General features: G+C 37.1%; 1 protein-coding gene and 1 long non-coding RNA gene across 5 annotated transcripts in view; one reads left to right on the top strand and one right to left on the bottom strand.

Annotated features, from left to right (window-relative positions):
• Positions 1-3338, top strand: part of EMCN (endomucin) — a 96946-nt gene extending 93608 nt beyond the window's left edge. For all 3 annotated transcript variants that reach the window (XR_014263845.1, XM_082462368.1, XM_082462366.1), the window contains one exon: positions 2835-3338. The gene's annotated coding sequence lies outside the window, so the exon portion shown is untranslated. The remainder of the gene's footprint in view (positions 1-2834) is intronic.
• The window catches only part of LOC309661089, a 155293-nt gene that overhangs the window by 62014 nt on the left and 73580 nt on the right, over positions 1-19699 (bottom strand). The gene's annotated exons all lie outside the window — the stretch shown is intronic.

Here is a 19699-nt window from a genome sequence, read left to right as displayed (position 1 = left end):
TTCCAGAAAAGCTTAACATGTTTTTCAGTTATTTTTCTTACATTTTAAAATGAATGATGAGGGCTAAAAAGAAAACATCACAAGTAAAACAAGATTTATTTTCTGATCCTGGTCTATGGCCTTCAACAAATTTCTTTATAATGCTTTGCAGTAGGTTCCACATCTATAAAACCAGGACAGAATGACCTTTTCTCCTAAAACCATTGTGCTTCTTTGCTTATAAAGTGTTGTCAATATGATTAAAGAATCTATCATGATACTTTATTATTAAAGTGATCATTAATTTTTTGTAAGAATCACAAATATACAAAATTTTAGGGTTGTGAGAGGTTCAGTGACCATAAAGTTCTTCAGTGACCATAAAGAAGCCAGCACACTGAATTTTAGAGAGATTATAATGTTGGAAAGAAAGATTATGCTGTATTGGTACAGACATTCAAACTGAAATGTCAACTAATGAATAAAATCATTAATGAAGCAAGCAAAATTCATTTCTTGAGAAAGACTGTCAATGTGTAATACACTCTGATGAAAAATCCAGTTTGTTCCTATATTGGTTTCTGATCTTTGAGAAAAAAAAGATCAATACAATATTAATCATGAGCATTATCCTACTCACATAAATTGAGATGTTTACCTAGCTGATCTATGCTGCAAACGCTTAGCTTCACTTAGAAACTCACCTACGGAGGATTACAGTTCCATTGAAGAAAAAGTGACAGAGATCTTACTCCTTGCCCAGTACTAGACCAGGTATTAAGAGGGACACAACATGGTTTGCTGTCCTCAAGGAGCTTAGACAAGTGTAGAGAAATACAAATAAGATCATTTTAATAGAATATAGTAAATAAGAGAGTGGTATGTAAAGATAGCCATGGTACCTTGAAGTTTAATGGTAAATTTCTTAGAGAAGATAGTATTTAAGTTGAGACTTACAGGGTAAGAAAAAAAAAATGACCTGGGTTTTTCTAGACACAGGGAATAGCATATGTAAATGCAAAGAACTGTGAAACTGAGTGGTATATGAAAAAAATTATAGATAATTGGTTAACTTAGAGCTGTTCTATATACAGCTGCTGCAGGGTCAATGAACCACTGATACTATTCCACAATAAGATTAAGTACAGAAACTGAGTGTAAGCATTTAAAAATTGTTATAGCAATCTGCTATTGCTTCAACATTTTATTCACATTATTTTATTCTTTAAAATATCAGTTTGCAACTGATTATAAATTTTTAAAAACCAACCTGGTCCATAGATAACTTGGGAAGCAAGGGCCTGGAAGATATAGTTCAATGCCAGAAGGGCTGAGAAATGAGGCTGAAGCAGTGGAAGACACAAGATCATGAGAGGTCTTGTTTCCCATGCTAAGCTAAATCATAAAGGACTTCACATGGCGAGAATGAAATACTTTCTTTTTCTAAGCAGAATAAAATCTGACTCTTTCCTTTTTACTAATGCCATCAAGCAGCCATTTATTTATTTGGGGAGACCCTCTGACCTTGAATGTAAAACACACCCAGGAAGTTAGTCCAGAATTTGAGAGCGGGGAGTGTTTCAGTCATCCCTGTAATCGTTATGCTCCTTCTAGGGCTACGCCATGCTCTGGCCTGTGCGAGACCATCTGTCAGCCACAGGTGCTCTGGGAGGACATTAGAAATGCCCTGCTTTACAGTCCTTTCCACAGACTAAGACTTGACCTGGATCCTGTGTCCACTCTCTGTTCTTCCAACTGTCCCGCAAGACATGGTAACCAGTGTCCGGCTCCCGCACTGCAAGGCAGCAATGCAACCATCCCTAGCAAAGGTCCTGCCTCACCGACCATGCCATGAGGGAGCAAGATGCAGGTCTCCACCCTGGTCCCACTGCCCACCCTCAGCCCCCACCATATCATCCTCCTCCCAGACTCCAACAAACCACCGGCACTGCCATCAGCAGCACGACAGCACCTACCCTGCCATGCCGGGCACGTGCCCCTTTCCCAATTAAAGCACAGAAGCTTCCATCTCCTGCTCTTTTCAGGGGGCCAATACACAAAGTTGTTTCTGTACCGCAAACAAGAAGACCCAAAGTAATAAACCAAAGCCCTGACTCTCCTTCCTGTGAAGGAGAAGTGCAGAGTTGCCTGTTCACTCTTCTCCCTGATGAGTACGCGGCAGCAAAAGCATGAAAGTTGCCAATAAATTTCTTAATTACTCACATTGTTACCCCAAGCAACAGACCTCGAACGATGTCGTGTTAGTGATAAGGTACAGTGAAGTGCTTTAATCAGAAGAGGAATATGATGAGATTTGTGCTTGAGACACATCACTGAGTGTTCAATGTGGAAGATTAATTCAACAGGAGTAAGACCGGAAGCCGAGAGGTCAGAGGACTATTTCAGTATTCCCCGGGAAAAGAACAAGGGCTTCACCAGGTCTGCAAGTACAGTAAGGATACAGATGAAGAGGCAGAATACAATAAAGAATTGCCTGGAAGGTAGCATTCTCCAGAGGTAGGGATTGTGTGCATGTAGGCATTGGGGAAGGAGAACTATTAGGGGTATAGATTATGCCCACAGATCTAGCATGAGTGCCTGGATGGATCATGAAGGTAAGAGCAAAGATTGGAATTACGGAGCGAGAGGGAATAGGTTTGGGAGGCAGTCTAGTGGTTTTCCTTTCAGACTTGTTGAGGTTGAAGTGCTTATGAGACATTCCAGTGACTCTACTGGGTGGAAAAATTCAGCTGGTCACTAACATTTCTTACCAAGAGATGGTCTCCCCCAGCATCTCTACTTGTTCACTTTCTTGGAATCTGAACTTTTTTGTTTCCCCCTTTCCCACCCCACAGGCTTACTCTTCAGCTTCTGTGCTCCAGAGGTAGAAAGGGAGAAAGCCCTGTGGATTCAATCCTGACTTCCAACCCTGCTCGCCAGTGTGCATCAGTCACCTGTCCCAATAAAGTGATGTCCAGATGACACGCAATAATAGAAGAGAATCGGAAACCATCCTCGGCCTCTCCTGTCCTTTAAGATGTGAAAAAACACATTACCACATTTTATAGGAACATTCCTAGGGGAGGGAATTTTAGGAGGGGCATCTGTGAGCAGGTAACCTGACAGCCCAGGCAGGTGGCTTCACTGATGAAATGACTGTCCCTTGAGTTTAAAGTTTTCAGAACTAACATTTCTTATCCACAGAGACTTTCCTACTTTCTCAGTGTTCTTTTGTTACCTAACGTTTGTATTTATTGTTTTCCACTATGTTAATGCAGGGAACATTTGCAAGTGTATTATTAAATATTGGGTCGAAATCCTGCCATGCCACTTTGTACATAAAGATATTTTATTCATGCTTCCATGTGTTACTTTTCATAAATAATTGCTGTGCTCAACACACTAAAAATATGATAATACGACTGTGAAAATGGCAATGATATTGTCTTCCCATAATTATGAGTATTTTGGGATTGATTATTAGACTATGAGAGCTCACTAATGAAAGGCATCTAATAAGTGAGAAAGGGACAAAGGATTCACGTATTAGACCCTGTTCAAGGGAAGTCAATTTCTTTGGTCTTTCTCTTTGTAATTCACACTATGTGACAAGGATGTAAGGGCATTTATGACACTCTGTACCGCATTCATTACGAAGATAACAGGACTGTGCTTTTTCATAATCCACTTGATTGACACTATCTCTGTGCATTTTTATTTTCTTTTAGAAATGTATTGATTTGTTCTAGCAATCACTATTAAATCTCCAGTTTATAGAAACCAACATTTCATAAATACATAATTGTGATATTATTTTTCAGTGTATCACTTTCCTAAAAATAACATATGATTATAGCTGCCACTCCATCAGGGTCAAATTCTTCTGTTGAAGGCTGACTGATAAACCTTGACTACTCCTTGGACACAAGGGATCAAGACATCATGTTGGCTGAAGTTCTGTGGAAAGTTTTGGAACGAAAAAGCTGCCAGTGGCAGCTCTTTAACTTTTATGATTACCTAAGCTGATTTCGGTGCTAAATTATCTTAGTGATATGAGGACAATGTAGTAGAGACAGAAGGGTACATTTAAAACTACCTTTTACAATTTATTTTGTTGCAGTGTATTTTAAAGTGGTCAGCGTTAAGGATTATGTGAATAATCATTTTGGTTTTTGCTCCCTGATGTCTGCACTACTTCTAATCAAGGATACCAAACAAGAATACTTATATTTCTTACTGGTGCCTCTTTATGTTTCTTTGAGAAGAAAAATGGGGAATAAAAAAGAAAAAGAAAAAGAACAACAATAGGGTATAGGAAAAGGCTAGGATCTCCAGTACCTACACTTTCCCTTGAGGGATGCTTTGCCCATGCTTAACTCTAACCTAGAAGTCTTTAAATGGGTGCAACAATGGCTAGAGCATGCCAACCATGGAGCATTTGTCTTCAAAAGGAAAATATTCCAACACCCCCAGAATGCTTTACAGAGCAAAAGCATTGTTACACAGAATGTAGTAAAGATACAAACTCTTCTGCAATTTAAATTACTGCAAATGATACGCTATTCTGACTTCTAGAAAAACCATTTTCTTGACCTTTAATAAATATTGTTCGAAGAGAGTTTATAAGGATCAGGAAGAAGGAAAGCTTTTTAAACATAATGAAAGAATGAAATTCACTCTAGTTCAAGAATTATACATAAGGAATATGCTTTATACTTACAACTATAGCATTAAATCTTTAAAAAGTCAAAGTGATAAGAGGATTGAGAAATTTGCAGAGATATTCATGGCATTTTGTAAAGTCAATCTCAAAGGTAATGTCTGCATTTTTATAAGTCAACTTGAACTTCTGTTGAAATAGGGCACTTGGTTTTCAAGCCAAAATTATCATTAATCAGATTTTTTTTTAATTATCTGATTTAGATGATCTACTTTTTTTATGCCTGATTTCTTATAAGATTTTTATTCTGATATACAGTTCAAATGTCACTGCAGCCAAGGAAAAAAATGTATTTAGATCAAAGGCAAACCTTTCTGTGTGTTTGTTCTGCATGACAATATGAATATAATTTAGGTCTATCAATAGTCAAAACATAAACAAGAGCTAATTAACTGGCACTGTTGTCATCTAAGAATAAGCGGATGTTGTTGTCTGATGCACTGGTTGTGATCAGTCAGCAGAGAAAGACTTCTAAATTCCCCTTGCTGAGCTGAAATATTCCCTGACATATCTGACAAATCTGTATCTTATTTCTTGTCTACCTGCCAAACATAAGTTCTTGAGGATCAACTTAGGACACCGACAAACCTTCAACAATGAGCATGCTAGCTCTTCCTCCTGATTTTTCTCCATCGAGAATTGATGGGGTTCTAAAAAGAAAAGTGGATAAGTCCTTTAAAAGTTGTTTTTTGCGTGGTAGTCTCAAGACTGTGAATTTGTTAATTATTGCCTAATATTGAAGATATCCATCATTGTGATTAATTAACTAATAAGTACCTTGAACTGAGAATATGTCATGGATTATCTACAGAACTTCTGGTCAAAATTTCCCCACAAACACAAACAAGACTTCTCATGTTCCTTTAAATGAGTATACTTTGTCTTTTCTTCAAGGGGATTTATCCTATGGGCCTGAACACCTTTTTCTTGTTCTGGTTACTTTTTAAAGGAAAAACAGTTTTGATAAATAATGAAAAAACATCTATCTTGTTCATCAATATTACATTCCTGAACTTAAAGTCAGAATTCTACCAAAGTGATTACGGATAATATCATTGGTTAGTGACACTGTGTCTGAGGCACTGTTTCCAGGCACTGTGCTAAAACCCTCACATCTGTCATCTCAGTTAATAAGAAAACAATGATAAGATACAACTTCTAATATTACATTATATTTGTTGTATTATTTTTCTCAGCAGCAGCATATTCATTTCAGATATATGGAAACCAAGACAGAAAATTAAATAACTTACCCAAGGTGGTACAACTAGTAAGCAGTAAAAATTTGGATTCCAACCTAAACCCCAAATCCCTGCTCTTCATCACTTTATCACTTAGTCTTTCTAATCTCAGTTTACCTATATATAAAAACGGGTTAACAATTATGCTCCTGGCTATAGTTAAAATAGGGACCACTTTATCATCCCATTATAAACAAAGGTGACAAAGTCATGCATTAATCCTATGAAATCTCCAAAAAAGCTACCAAAATTAATAAATTAATTTGTAATAGTTGAAGAATATAAGATCAATATACAGAATCAACTGATTTCTTTTATTTAGTAACCAAAAAATGAAAATTAAAAATATATATATATACCATTTACAATAATGCCAGTATATATAAAATTCTGAGGGATAAATTTTACAAAATATGTTCACTCCCTGTACACTTAAAAACTGTCAAACTTCTAAGAGAAATTAAAGAATACTAAATCATGCATTAAAAGACTCAGTATTATTAAGATGTCAGTTCTATTCGAATTGATCTACAGATTTATTACAGTTTCAGGCCAAATTTAATTTTCTTCTTTGTAGAAGTTGATAAGATGATTCCAATGTTTATATGGAAATAAAATGGACTTAGAATAGCTAAAACATTTTTTTAAAAACCTAAATTTGGAGGACTCACAATACTGGATTTAAAAACTTACTTTAAATCACGACAGTTCAGAACTGACCTAAGAATAGAATTTAATCAATGAAATAAAATAGAGATTACAGAAAGAATTAAATGTATGCTTTTCTCCTATATACACATGAATATATGGTCAACTGATTTTTGACAAGGGTGCCACAATAATTCAATGGGGAAAGGACAGTCCTCTCAACAAATTGTTCTGGAACTCACGTGATGAAAAAGCAAAGCTCAACACTTACCTCATACCACACACAAAACTGACTCTAAAGTGTCATAACCTTAAACATTAAATCCAGATCTATAACATTTGCCTTCTTTAATGTCAGTAAAGATTTCCTAGATAAGGCCCAAAAGGCCAAAATTAAAGGCAGCGTAAGTCGAACTTTAAACTAAAAATTCTGCTCTCCAAATGAGCGTTAATAAACTGAAAATGCAAAGCCAAAGAATAGGAGAAAATATTTACATTATATATATCTAACAAATGGCTTAGATCTAGGACTTACAAGGAGCTCAAAAAACTTAAAAATAAGAAGTCAATCCACTGAAAAAGAGAAAAAAAATTTGAAAAGACAATTCACTAAAAGGGATATATGATTTTCTGATAAGCACATGAAAAGATACTCAATATCATTTAGTCATCAGGAAAATGCAAATTTAAAACTACAGTGAGATACCACTACATATCCACAGGAGTGGCTAAAATTATAAAGGCCAATAATGCCAAGTGTTGATGGAAATATGGAGAAACTAGAACTCTCATACATTGCTAGTGGAAATGTAAAATCATTCAACGATTTGAAAAACAATTTAGCAGATTCTTCCTGAGATAAAATTTAAAAAGTTAAATGTATACTTCTTATATGACACACCATCTCCACTCATATGTATTTACCCAAGACAAATGAAAACACATGTCATGGCTATACAAAGACCTGTAACCAAAGGTTCATATTAGCTTTATTCATAATAGCCAAATGCTACTAAACAAATTGTGGTATAGTCACACAATGGAATACCACTCAGAAATAAAATAGAAAAAACTAATACACCCAACAAAATGAATCTAAAAAACATTATGCGTTATGCTGCAAAAAAGAAGCCAGACATAGTGGAATGCATACTTTATGACTTCGTTTATATGAAGCACTAGAAAAGAAATCAGCCCAGTGGCTGTCTTGAGCCAGGATATAAGGGGAATGCCAAGAGAGAGGGAATTTTTTGAGATGATAGAAATTTCTGTAGTTTGATTATGGCATTGATTACAGAGGTATACATATTTGCCAAAACTCATGCTGTAGACTTAAAATGGGTATATTTTTATATGTAAAATATACCTTAATAAAATTGACTTTAAAGATATTTTTAATAATTAGCAATGTTGAGCATCTTTTCATGTGGTTTTTGGCCATCTGTATGTCTTCTTTGGAGAAATGTCTGTTTAGATCTTCTGCCCATTTTTTGATTGGGTTGTTTGTGTTTTTTTGATATTGAGCTGCATGACCTGTTTGTATATTTTGGAGATTAGTCCGCTGTCAGTTGCATAGTTTGCAAATATTTTCTCCCATTCTGTGGGTTGTTTATGATTTCCTTTGCTGTGCAAAAGCTTTTCCGTTGGATTAGATTTTGAGCACCCTTCTCTAGTATCAGGTGTTTGTGATATCTGTGTACGCCCTTGCTCACAAACATAAACCAAGCCTCTGTGTGTGTGTGTGTGTGTGTGTGTGTGAGATTGAACTCTGATAAAGGACAGAGTGTCTTTGGCATGCTGGCAATATATTATCAGAGAGCTTCTCCTGCTGCTGTTGCAGTACAGTATAATAATGCTGTGTGCATTTAAATTATAAATGTAAGTACAGTGCATTATTTATAGCATTTTGCTTGGAACTAAAACTAAAGCAAATGAAGGCATTTAAAACAAAAACTGTCAGCCACTACATTGCTGTTTCCATTGGATTGCCATTTAATGATCTCAAAGAGCTTAGATGAGTTGATAGGTTGGAGGAGGCACAGATGGGGTTTTCGTGGGATTTGCAGTGAAACCCACTTATTCGCTGAGTGCGGTACCACTGTTTGTGGTATGTGTGCTACAAGAGGCAGGTTTTAATTAATTAGGTTTAATAATTAGTTCTATTAGCTAAGAACCATGAATCAGAAAAGCATTGAACTTCACTTTGACATCCTCGACAGATGAGCCCAGTCTCAGCTCCGTCTTGTTGTTGGGATACGGCCACTCCCTGGGATTGCCATGAATTTTTATTTCGAAAGAAGACCGGTTCCTCTAAAATCCTGCTAGCTGAGCTTCCCACTCTGTGGAGGTTCAGAATGTGGAGTATAGAAATGAAGTTGAACTGCCTGGATAGAGAAATGTGGGAAGTTTTCAAAGGTTGAAGTTTTAAAAAATGTGTGTGGGAAGGGAATAGAAATTGAAATCATCTATTAATACCACATTCTAAGAGTTATCAACAGCATCAGCATCATCCTCAAAAAAGTTTTAGGGCTTCCCTGGTGGCGCAGTGGTTGAGAATCTGCCTGCCAATGCAGGGGACACGGGTTCGAGCCCTGGTCTGGGAAGATCCCACATGCCATGGAGCAACTAGGCCCGTGAGCCACAACTACTGAGCCCGCGCGTCTGGAGCTTGTGCTCCTCAACAAGAGAGGCCGCGACAGTGAGAGGCCCGCGCACCGCGATGAAGAGTGGCCCCCACTTGCCACAACTTGAGAAAGCCCACGCACAGAAACGAAGACCCAACACAGCCAAAAATAAATAAATAATTAATTAATTAAAAAAATATATATATATATTTAAAAAATAAATAAATAAATAAAAAGCTGGTTTCTCAGAATAAAAAAAAAAAGTTTTATTACCTCCTACTAGCCCAGGGTATCATTTTAGACACAGCAGTAACCAAAAGACACCATGAGTGATAATTCCCTCTAGGAGCTTATTGTATAGAAGATAATACATATAGTTTAAGAGGAGGGCTCTTTGTGACTCACTGCTAACATGGGCAAGTGAGGTGAAGTGATTAAATGGAAAACTAAATGTTATATGGCATTGCTTGTTCTCCAAGCTGTGTGCATTGGCCACAGAGCACAGGCATGGAATAAACGATGAGCTCTGAGTTAGAGATGAGCTAGGTTCCATCAGTTTTCCTCTCAATTCTGAGATGGTGATATTAAGGTTTTGAGAAGATTAAGTAAAATAATGCATGCAAATCATTTAGCACAATGACTAGCATATAAACCAAGCATGAAAAACAATAACTTCAAAACAAAACAAAATTAAATGTAACAGAGGGCTAATACAGACAAATAATTAAGTATATAAGGTTCGAGCATAAAGAGAAGCCACATCCTGGAAAAGTTTTGCCTCTTTTTCTATTGGTACTGAAGAACTCTAAATGTATTTCAGCCAAGTAGAATCTTATGGAGGCAAGAAATAGTTAAAGGATGATGCAGCAGCAGATCTTTTTTATTTTGCTTTTAAATTATTTTTAATGCAGAAAGGAAGGAAAAGGGCAGAGTCAAAAATATTTCCAAAAGAATATATGTGATTTTGATGCTGAGAATAGCTCCTTTGAGCGGCACAATTTAATGCCACGGGATTATATTTCCTTCTCTTGGTCTATTTTAAGGGATAGTTTTGGCCAAAGATCAAGAAAGACTCCCTTCTCCTTGCTGAACCCAATTAATTAATAAGGTACTTTACTAAAGCAGGGAAGGGATCACACCCTGAAGATACAAACATCCATCTAAAGATTTCCAGAAAAGATCCCTTTATTTGCTACTCAACTCAGTATTAATAATCAACAATTACCCACATTGGATTTTCAAACTTCAGCCTCATGAGTCTCTCTCCTGAATTGTTTCAAAGGCCTGAGATTTTCTGTGACTCACCCCACTCTACCCCCATTTTAAAAGGCATGGATTTTTAAAAATTGATTCATCCAGGATCAAGGTCAACAGATCACTGGATCTGTCCTTTGAGGTAACCTGCCAGCTTCTTTTATCCCAAGGTGATGAACAGCAATAATAACGAATTACAATATATACTGTCCAATTATGGGTATTGGGAAGCAGGTTTCCATTATTCTGTAAAAGACATTGCAAAGTTTCAGGTAGGCAAAAATCCTCATGAAAGTGCAAGTTATGACAACTTAAGCACATCTTGTACTGTAATTATCATCTTATACATAAACTTGCCATAATAACCTTGTGGGTGGGTTGGGTTGCTATTATCAATTTTCCCCTTTTTATATATATGGAAACATATGGTTGGCTCCCAGCAAAACAATTTATTACTAACGAATATGCAGACTGTTTATAAGTGGCCAAGAAAGCTTTGGCTATAATCCAGGTCTTCTGACTTCTAGTTCAAAGCCATTTCCATCAGAGAAGCTGAAATTTATCTTTCCCTAGACTTGAAAGATCAGTTAGCCTACTGACCTTGCCCGGAATGTAATCGTGACTGCTAGATTACCAAAACTGTCGTTATGTCGACAAGAAGTTATTCAGCCAAAGACTTAAAGAGAAAATTCTCTTAACAACACCTTAGCTTCATGAGGAAAAAAAAAAAAAAAAAAAAAAAGAATTTAATAGGTACTTATTTGGAGACACTTATTATCAGAATGTTTTGGGCTAACAGAATGATTAAAGCTTACATATTCACTGATATCTAAGCAAATTATATCACTAGACTCACAATCCTATGACAACTTTTCTATAGTCTAAAGCAATGCTATCCAATAGAAATGTAATGTGAGCCACATATGTAATTTAAAATTTTCTAGTAGTCACATCAAAAAATAGAAACAGATGAAATTAATTATTTCTATATATATATATATATATATATATATATATATACACATTAACTATGAAAGAAATACGTTCTTTTTTCCAAAATAAGTCTTTGAAATCAGTTGTGCATCTTACACTTACAGCCCATCTTAATTCAGACTTGCCCACATTTCAAATGTTCAACAGCTACCATGTTTCAAGACTACCATATTGGACAGCACACGTCCACGGAGTCTAGGACCCCCAATCCTGATATCTAGTAACTCTAATACCCAAAACTAAAAAGAGGGAGCAGGGAGACAGAACAATACTTTAAAATATCAAATAGTTCAGAACCAGTGCTTAGTGATAGAATCAAATGCTTGTCAAGCTATACAATTAATTCTTCAAAATAAAATGTTGTCTATATGATTTTTATAAAGGAAAACTATGTTAAATTATAAATCAGTTGCCCTACTAGATACTCCCATTCTCCAGTTTTCTTCTCAAAAAAGACTACAACTAGGTTTTTAAATCTAATATATTGCACGTGGACCCAGCAGATATTTCTGCTTGGTATCAATAGTGAGATAACTATTAAGAACATAGTTAGAGATAAGGTAAGATCATTTTCAATTTTATCAACCACTCAGCATGTTGCAAATTCGTAAAGAGGAACCACCTGTGAACCAACAGGGGCTTATCATTCTCTATCTCTTACACTATAATGCTTCCTTGAGGCATTCACTCATCTGTGTATTCTGTATTTGATTATTTGTATCTACATTGAATCTGTGACTCTTTCGTCAGGACATAAACACGATTAGGCAAAGCAAAAAGTCTTCCCCAGTCATTATTACTTTGGCTTATGGTCCACCACCCTTCTGAATCTAGTACCGTCCATGAATTCTAGGTGAATGTTATCCTCAGTGATCCATGGGTAACTGCATTTTCAAAACCCTTCCAGTTATTTTCCACCCTCTTATTTCGATCACAATTAACTACACGCAAATCCCTGACTATTCTAGACCCTAGGTATTACTACCTTCCCCAGAAATGCTCTTCCTCTTAGACCGCCATCCTCCATAAATCTTAGCCTTTATAGCTTTCTCTAAAGACCCACAACAGAACTCAAATGTCACTCCTTCTGTGTCTCATTGTACATTTTATATAACTCTATTATATCTCACAATTGATTGCAATGATTTTAATATAAAAGTATATTTGTATATTTAACCTGTGCTCTTTGTATTTACATAGCCACTTCCATATCCTCATTCCCATGGGGCTGGAAAGAATTCTACCATGGCACAGAGCCAACCTTAATAGGCACTCAATGCATGCATGTGGAATGAACGAGTGATCTTAATACAATTCCTGGCATATCAAAGTTTCCAAATCGAGTCATTAGCCTATGTTATAGCTATAGCCACATTACTAGGTGGGAAGGAAATAAAATTGGCCCTGAAATTTTAACAAAACCTACCTTAATAGGAAAGCCTAGTTTAAAATTTCTTCTGGCTAATTGTCCTTGATACATTTTTTCCTAATACCCTAGTAGTATAACAATGGTGACATACATCAATTTATTAGATGAATTATTTATTGGGAACCTAGGTTGTTCCAAACACTGTCACTATGTCAGAAGTAAAATGGCAAGACAGACATAGCTATTGCCCACTTAGAGGTCAGAGAAAAAGATGAAAACTCACACATTTGCCTAAAACTAGAATTAAAATGATGAAATGGAACTGGAAAAGGCCCCACAAATACTTTGCTTCTGAAAAGAGAGCAAACCTGTTTCTCTGAAAAGCAAGATAATGGAAAGGAAAATGTCTTTTTATTTCCTCACTGTTTGCCCACTCAAAAAGAGGATATGACCTAACTAAAACATTGAGCATGAATCCTGCGACTGCGTGGATTCTATTTTTTGAGGCGAGCAAGATGATATTCTCATGCTTCTTCGTCCCCAAGACACCCTACCTCTCTATGATACCTCTCTATTCTCCATATAGAGACTGCAACACTCAGAAAACAACAGGCTAGAAAGTAAGAACAGGTCTTAAGTGCATGCACAAGAAGAGTCCTAGGAATAGAATATTCTGAGTATTCTTCTTTTTCATCTAGCGTGCTGATTCGAATTGTTACAGAAGGAAGTTGGGGACGGGGAGCTGAAGGAGGGGTGTCACACGATTGAACCTCCACAGGGTTTATCAGGTGAAAGGCTGCCAAACTCCAGAAATGGAAATGGAAACTGTGTAGCGATTTGTTCTCTTGTCATGCATATGAGATTGAACAAACACTCAAGTGGATGGTGAGTGAGATCAAGGCAATCTACATATTGTATGTGTTCATAAACACCAGGTATAGATCCATTTCCTTCAAGGAAGAGTAAACAACAAGCTAGTAAAATACAGCCTATGAAGAAAAGCTGCAGTACAGGAGAATAGAACAAGATAAGGAAGACACTCAGAAGGAGAGCATAGGTCTGAGACCGATTTATCATGAGAATCGTCGCATAAGCTTGGAAAAGAGCATGACCCCTATGACAAAAGAAACCAACATTAAGAGCACAGGTTAAGAGGCAATGGCAGCATGTGAGCACAAGTGTTTTGAAGATTCCAAGGGAACCAGATACAGTAGAATTAAAATTCTGTTTTGAAACTAAAAATAGAACTACCATATGACCTAGCAATCCCACTACTGGGCATATACCCTGAGAAAACCAGAATTCAAAAAGAGTCATGTACCACAATGTTCATTGCAGCTCTATTTACAATAGCCAGGACATGGAAGCAACCTAAGTGTCCATCAACAGATGAATGGATAAAGAAGATGTGGCAGATACTCCTTTCTTTTCTTCCAGAAAAAAAAAAAAAAAAAAAAAAAAAAAAAAAAAAAGATGTGGCACATATATACTATGGAATATTACTCAGCCATAAAAAGAAATGAAATTGAACTATTTGTAGTGAGGTGGATGGACCTCGAGTCTGTCATACAGAGTGAAGTAAGTCAGAAAGAGAAAAACAAATACCGTATGCTAACACATATATATGGAATCTAAAAAAAAAAAGAAACGAAAAGGTTCTGAAGAACCTAGGGGCAGGACAGGAATAAAGATGCAGACGTAGAGAATGGACTTGAAGACACGGGGAGGGGGAAAGTAAGCTGGGACAAAGTGAGAGAGTGGCGTGGACATATATACACTACCAAATGTAAAACAGATAGCTAGTGGGAAGCAGCCGCATAGCACAGGGAGATCAGCTCGGTGTTTTGTGACCACCTAGAGGGGTGGGATAGGGAGGGTGGGAGGGAGACGCAAGAGAGAGGAGATATGGGGATATATGTATATGTATAGCTGATTCACTTTGTTATAAAGCAGAAACTAACACAGCATTGTAAAGCAATTATACTCCAATAAAGATGTTTAAAAAAAAATTCTCTTTTGAGGCAATAAAGAGTAGGGAAGAAAAAGGAGGGAAAAGACAAACAAAACAAGGAATGAGAAAAGGTCTGTAATAAATACAGAAAATGTATTTTTTATTGGAAAAGAAAAATCTGTACAATTTTGTACTAATACATTTAAAAATTTTAATGAAATTGATGACTTTATGGGGAAATATAAATAGCACAGATTTACTCAACAATAAAGTTAAAAAGCTGAAACTGCCGAGAATGGTATTTTCTTCTCTTCTGTGTACATTCCTCCTGCATAACCGACTGGAGGCTAAAGCTGGTGTGAAGTCAGGGTACGGAGAGAAGGCCACCTTCTGTTCCCCAGCCCAGCAAACCAGAGTTCTCTAATGGAATTCGACACCTAGCCTTGCTCACCGCAAAGTGCTGCAGTCTTGCCTTTGATCCATGTCTTCCATATTTTCCTTGAGCACCTTGGGAAGAAGAGTGCTGTGATTTGATGGAAGATTTAGTTTCTCCTGGGACCCCTTGGACAACACTCTCTAATAGCCCAATCTTGCTGTAAGTTATTGAAACATTCACGTGCACTCCTCCCTCATTTGTAATTATCTTTCTGAATCCCCTCTTCTCTTCCCTCATTAAGATGTTGTATTAGTTTGCTAGGGCTGTCATAACAAAATACCATACACAGGAAGGTTTAAACAACAGGAATTTCTTTTCTCGCAGCTCTGGAGGCTAGACGTCTAAGATGAAGTTGTCAGCAGGGTTCGTTTCCTCTGAAGCTTCTCTGCTTGGCTTGTAGATGGTTGCCTTCTTGCTGCATGCCTGGTGTCTCTTTCTGTATGTCTTAACCTCTGCCTTATAAAGACACCACACTGCTGTTTTTAAAATAGATAACCAGCAAGGACCTACTGTAAAATAATAAAAAATAAATAAAGGCACCTATCAGATTAAACTAGGGTCCACCTTACAGCCTCATTTTAACCATACTTACCTCTTTAAAGACCCTACCTCCAAATACAGTTACATTCTGAGGTACTAGGTGTTAGGACTTCAACATGTGAATTTTGAAGGAACACAATTTAGCCCATAACAGATGCTTTCAAACAATGTAAGCATGATGAGTTTAGGCTTCCCAGGCACTTAGCCTATGACCTTTCACTGGAGCATCTACTCAATTTTCTCTGATCTGTATTTGTCCACACGTGAGTATGAACAATTTTCCTCTTACCCCTATGGATATCAGATTTCCTCTTCTATAAAATAAAGGGATTTGACTAGATACAATTTATGGTATCCTCAAACCTTAACAAAATCAGTATCCTAAGTCACCATGTATAAATTCAGTCAGAGAATGAGAAGGCAAGAGGCTGGTGGGAAAAGGACCAAAGCTCAAAAGAAAGATATAGCAAAGTTTCCTCCTTGTGAGTGAAAGCTCCAGCCCTCTCCTCCCTCCAGCTCTACAGAGGCAGGAAGCAGGAGAAAGACGAGGGAGCAACTCTCCTGCCTTGACCTCTAAACCTCTCAAGGAGGCCTGTCTATACCCAATCAGAAGTGGCCTCCTCATTTTTTACAGACATATTGAGCACAAAATGTCATTGCTACCTACCAACCTACATATATACGTGCATAGAACTTCTTACATATATTTGTAGACTTTACAGTATTTATTTGGCAAATGCCATGTTTGTTGTTTCACTTTTTTTCACTTTCAACAACTCCAGAAATAGGATGCATCTTAAAATCACTTTGGCCTAGCAGCAGACATGATGGAGTTGTCATTGCCTGGATATGTGTATATAAATTCTTGAGGAATGGGTGTGAAATTTACAAGAAATTCTCAGAGACAATAGTTGATCATCTTTTTAAGATGTGCCATCCCCAATGTGCTTGATGGCACAGAGGACATTTTGAGGGCGGGGGGATGGGGCAGAGGAAAAAAGAACACCTAAACTAAGTGGTAAAAAATAAATCTCACAACAATGGGAATGTACTTAATGCCACTGAACTGTGCATTTAAAATGGTTAAGATGCTAAATTTTATGTGATGTATAGTTAACCACAATAAAAAATAAAATGATCAGAAGAATCAGATTCTGAATATGAAGATGTTTAGGACATATATTTACAAATTTATTCCACTATTTCCTTTCATGTAAGTACAAGAGTGATATGTGATAAAAATCTATACCTACACAAGACTAGAGAGTGTCTTCTATTAAATACAGAATAAAAATGCTAAATGGTGGGACTTCCCTGGTGGTCCAGTGGTTAAGTCGCCTTCCAATACAGGGGGTGCAGGTTCGATCCCTGGTCGGGAATCTAAGATCCCACATGCCTCGCAGCCAAAAAACCAAAAAACAGAAGCAATATTGTAACAAATTCAATAAAGACTTTAAAAATGGTCCACATCAAAAAAAAAAAAATCTTTAAAAAAATGCTAAATGGTAAAAAAAAGTATGATGTCATAGTTTAATTGGAAGTTTTTTTCTTCCTATAGGTAGATGAAATACTGGTGTGTCTTACAATCAATGCATCTTAGATTCAATCAAAGATAGTATTTAATGAGGTCCTACTATGTGTCAGGCACTGTGGTAAGAATGGAGAATATGGAATGAACGCAGGGCCTGCCCTTCAGGAGTTTACATGGTCTTAGTACATATAGTTATTAAAATATGAAGTAAGAAAAATAATTAAGGGAGATGGGTGCTATAACACTGGAAAACAGTGCTCTTGGAGCATACAACAGAGAGGTCTAATCTTGTCTGGGGGATCGTGGAAACCCCCTTGGAAAAATGATAGCTAAACTAGGACAGAAAAATGAGAAGGAGTTGGCAGGAGTGAGGACATAACATTCTTCACAGAAAGGAGTAGCAGGTGCAAAGCCCTGAAAGCGAGCACAAGCATAGTCAACTATGGAACTAAGAAAAGTCGAACCTAAGTGAAGGAGAGAAAGGGGGAGGAGACATAGATAGAGCTGGAGAGGTAGGCAGGGGCTGTATCACACACAGGCCCAGGTCTTCCCGGGTTACACAGGCTGAGGCTCTACGTGTTCATAGGGGCAGCTTGAGGGGAGTTATGTCCTGCACCTGCCGCTTTGCTCATAGGTTGTAAGAATTTCCTCTGGGTCTTTTTTAGTAAACCATCTGTGACATTTCACAAATTCCCCTCACAGGCAAAGGTGCTTTGTCTGGCAAGAACTCTGCCTTAATTTTGCAGTTTTAAAAGTCTGCTGTCCAAACGATGCCTTAAAATTCCAACACTTAAGGAAGGTCCTAATTATTTTTTATACAGTGGTCAATTTTGAGTCTACTGTCTTTTAAATCAACCCATTATTCTTAAGTTGTCTGGTGCCTGAACAAGATGTTTCTCTATGAGAAGAAATGTCCTTAAAATGTAGTTGAAATGATTTTGTCAGCCAAGCAGATTAATCTTTGAATAACGTGTGTGTGCTCCTACGAAATTGAAAATATTATGCACATCACCCACATTAGCCATTTATACTTGTCTATATTTCAGTGTCGATGTGGTTGATCTATCTGCATAGATTTCAGCTCCACAAAAGAAGATAATACAATAACAACAAAAATAATCATATTAGCTTGGATGGTTAATTGTATGCAGCAACTTGACTGGGCCACTGGGTGCCCAGATATCTGGTTAAACATTGTCTTCATCGTTTGGGCTGTTATAACAAAACAGCATAAACTGAGTGGCTTATGGACAACAGAAATGTACTTCTCACAGTTCTGGAGGCTGGAGTCCAAGATAAAGACACCAGTAGGTTCAGTGTCTGTTGGGGGCCCACTTCCCAGACAGCTGTCTTTTCCCTGTCACCTCACATGGTGAAAGGAGGAAGGGATCTTTCTAGGGTCTCCCTTATAAAGGGCACTAAGCTCTTCCATAAGGGCTCTACCCTCACGACCCTATTACATTTCAAAGACTCCCACCTCCTAATACTATTTCCTTGAGGTTTGGGATTTCAACATATAAATTTTAGAGGGACATAAACATTCAGTCCATTACAAACATTATTTCTGAGTGTGTCTGGGAGGGTGTTTCTGAATGAGATTAACACTTGAACTGGTAGCCTGAATAAAACAGATCACCCTCCCCAATGTGGGTGGGGTTCATTGAAGGCCTGAATAGAATAAAAGGCTGATAAAGAACAAATGCTTTCTGCTTGACTGTCTTTGAGCTGGGACCTTGATCTTCTGCCTTTAGACTCAGATTCAGATTGACATTCACACCATTGTCTCCCCTGGGTATCCAGCTGGCTGACTGCAGATCATGGACTTAACTTCTCAGCCTCCACAGCTGTATAAGGCAACTCCTTATAGTTTAAAATATATTATATTATATTATATATTTATATAATTTGTTCTGTTTCTCTAGAGAACCCAGACTAGTTCAATAGCTAACAAAAATAGAGCCCTTAATAATCCCAGATACTGTAATGAGGTACTTAGGTTAAGTCCAATTAGGCTTGTAAATAACTGTAAGGTAGATACCATTATTATCTCCATTTTGCAGATAAATTGAAATTGAAGCTTAGAAAGGTCAGGTAGATCTCCTAATGTCAGCTAATTTATTCAAATTCTCAGAACCAGTGTGGTATAATTATTTATTTTACAAACACTAATAATAGTAAGTATGCTGAACGTGGTTCTAAACATTATCCAAATACTACTCATTTAATCCTCCTAACAGCCCTGCGGGGCAGACACAGAGGTTGAGTAACTTACTATGAACGAGTAGAACCGGGATTCAAACCCAGATCATCTGACTTCAAAGTTCTGAGCCTAACCGTTTTCTCAGGCATTAGAGGCCAGACTAGCCAAAAATTTCCACTTTATGAATTATCAGCTTTATGCCCTTGGTAGAAT

This window comes from Balaenoptera physalus (genome assembly GCF_965194825.1).
Source record: "Balaenoptera physalus genome assembly, chromosome: 5".
In the NCBI taxonomy this organism is placed as follows: domain Eukaryota; kingdom Metazoa; phylum Chordata; class Mammalia; order Artiodactyla; family Balaenopteridae; genus Balaenoptera; species Balaenoptera physalus.
This window is presented reverse-complemented; position numbering and strand designations above follow the sequence as displayed.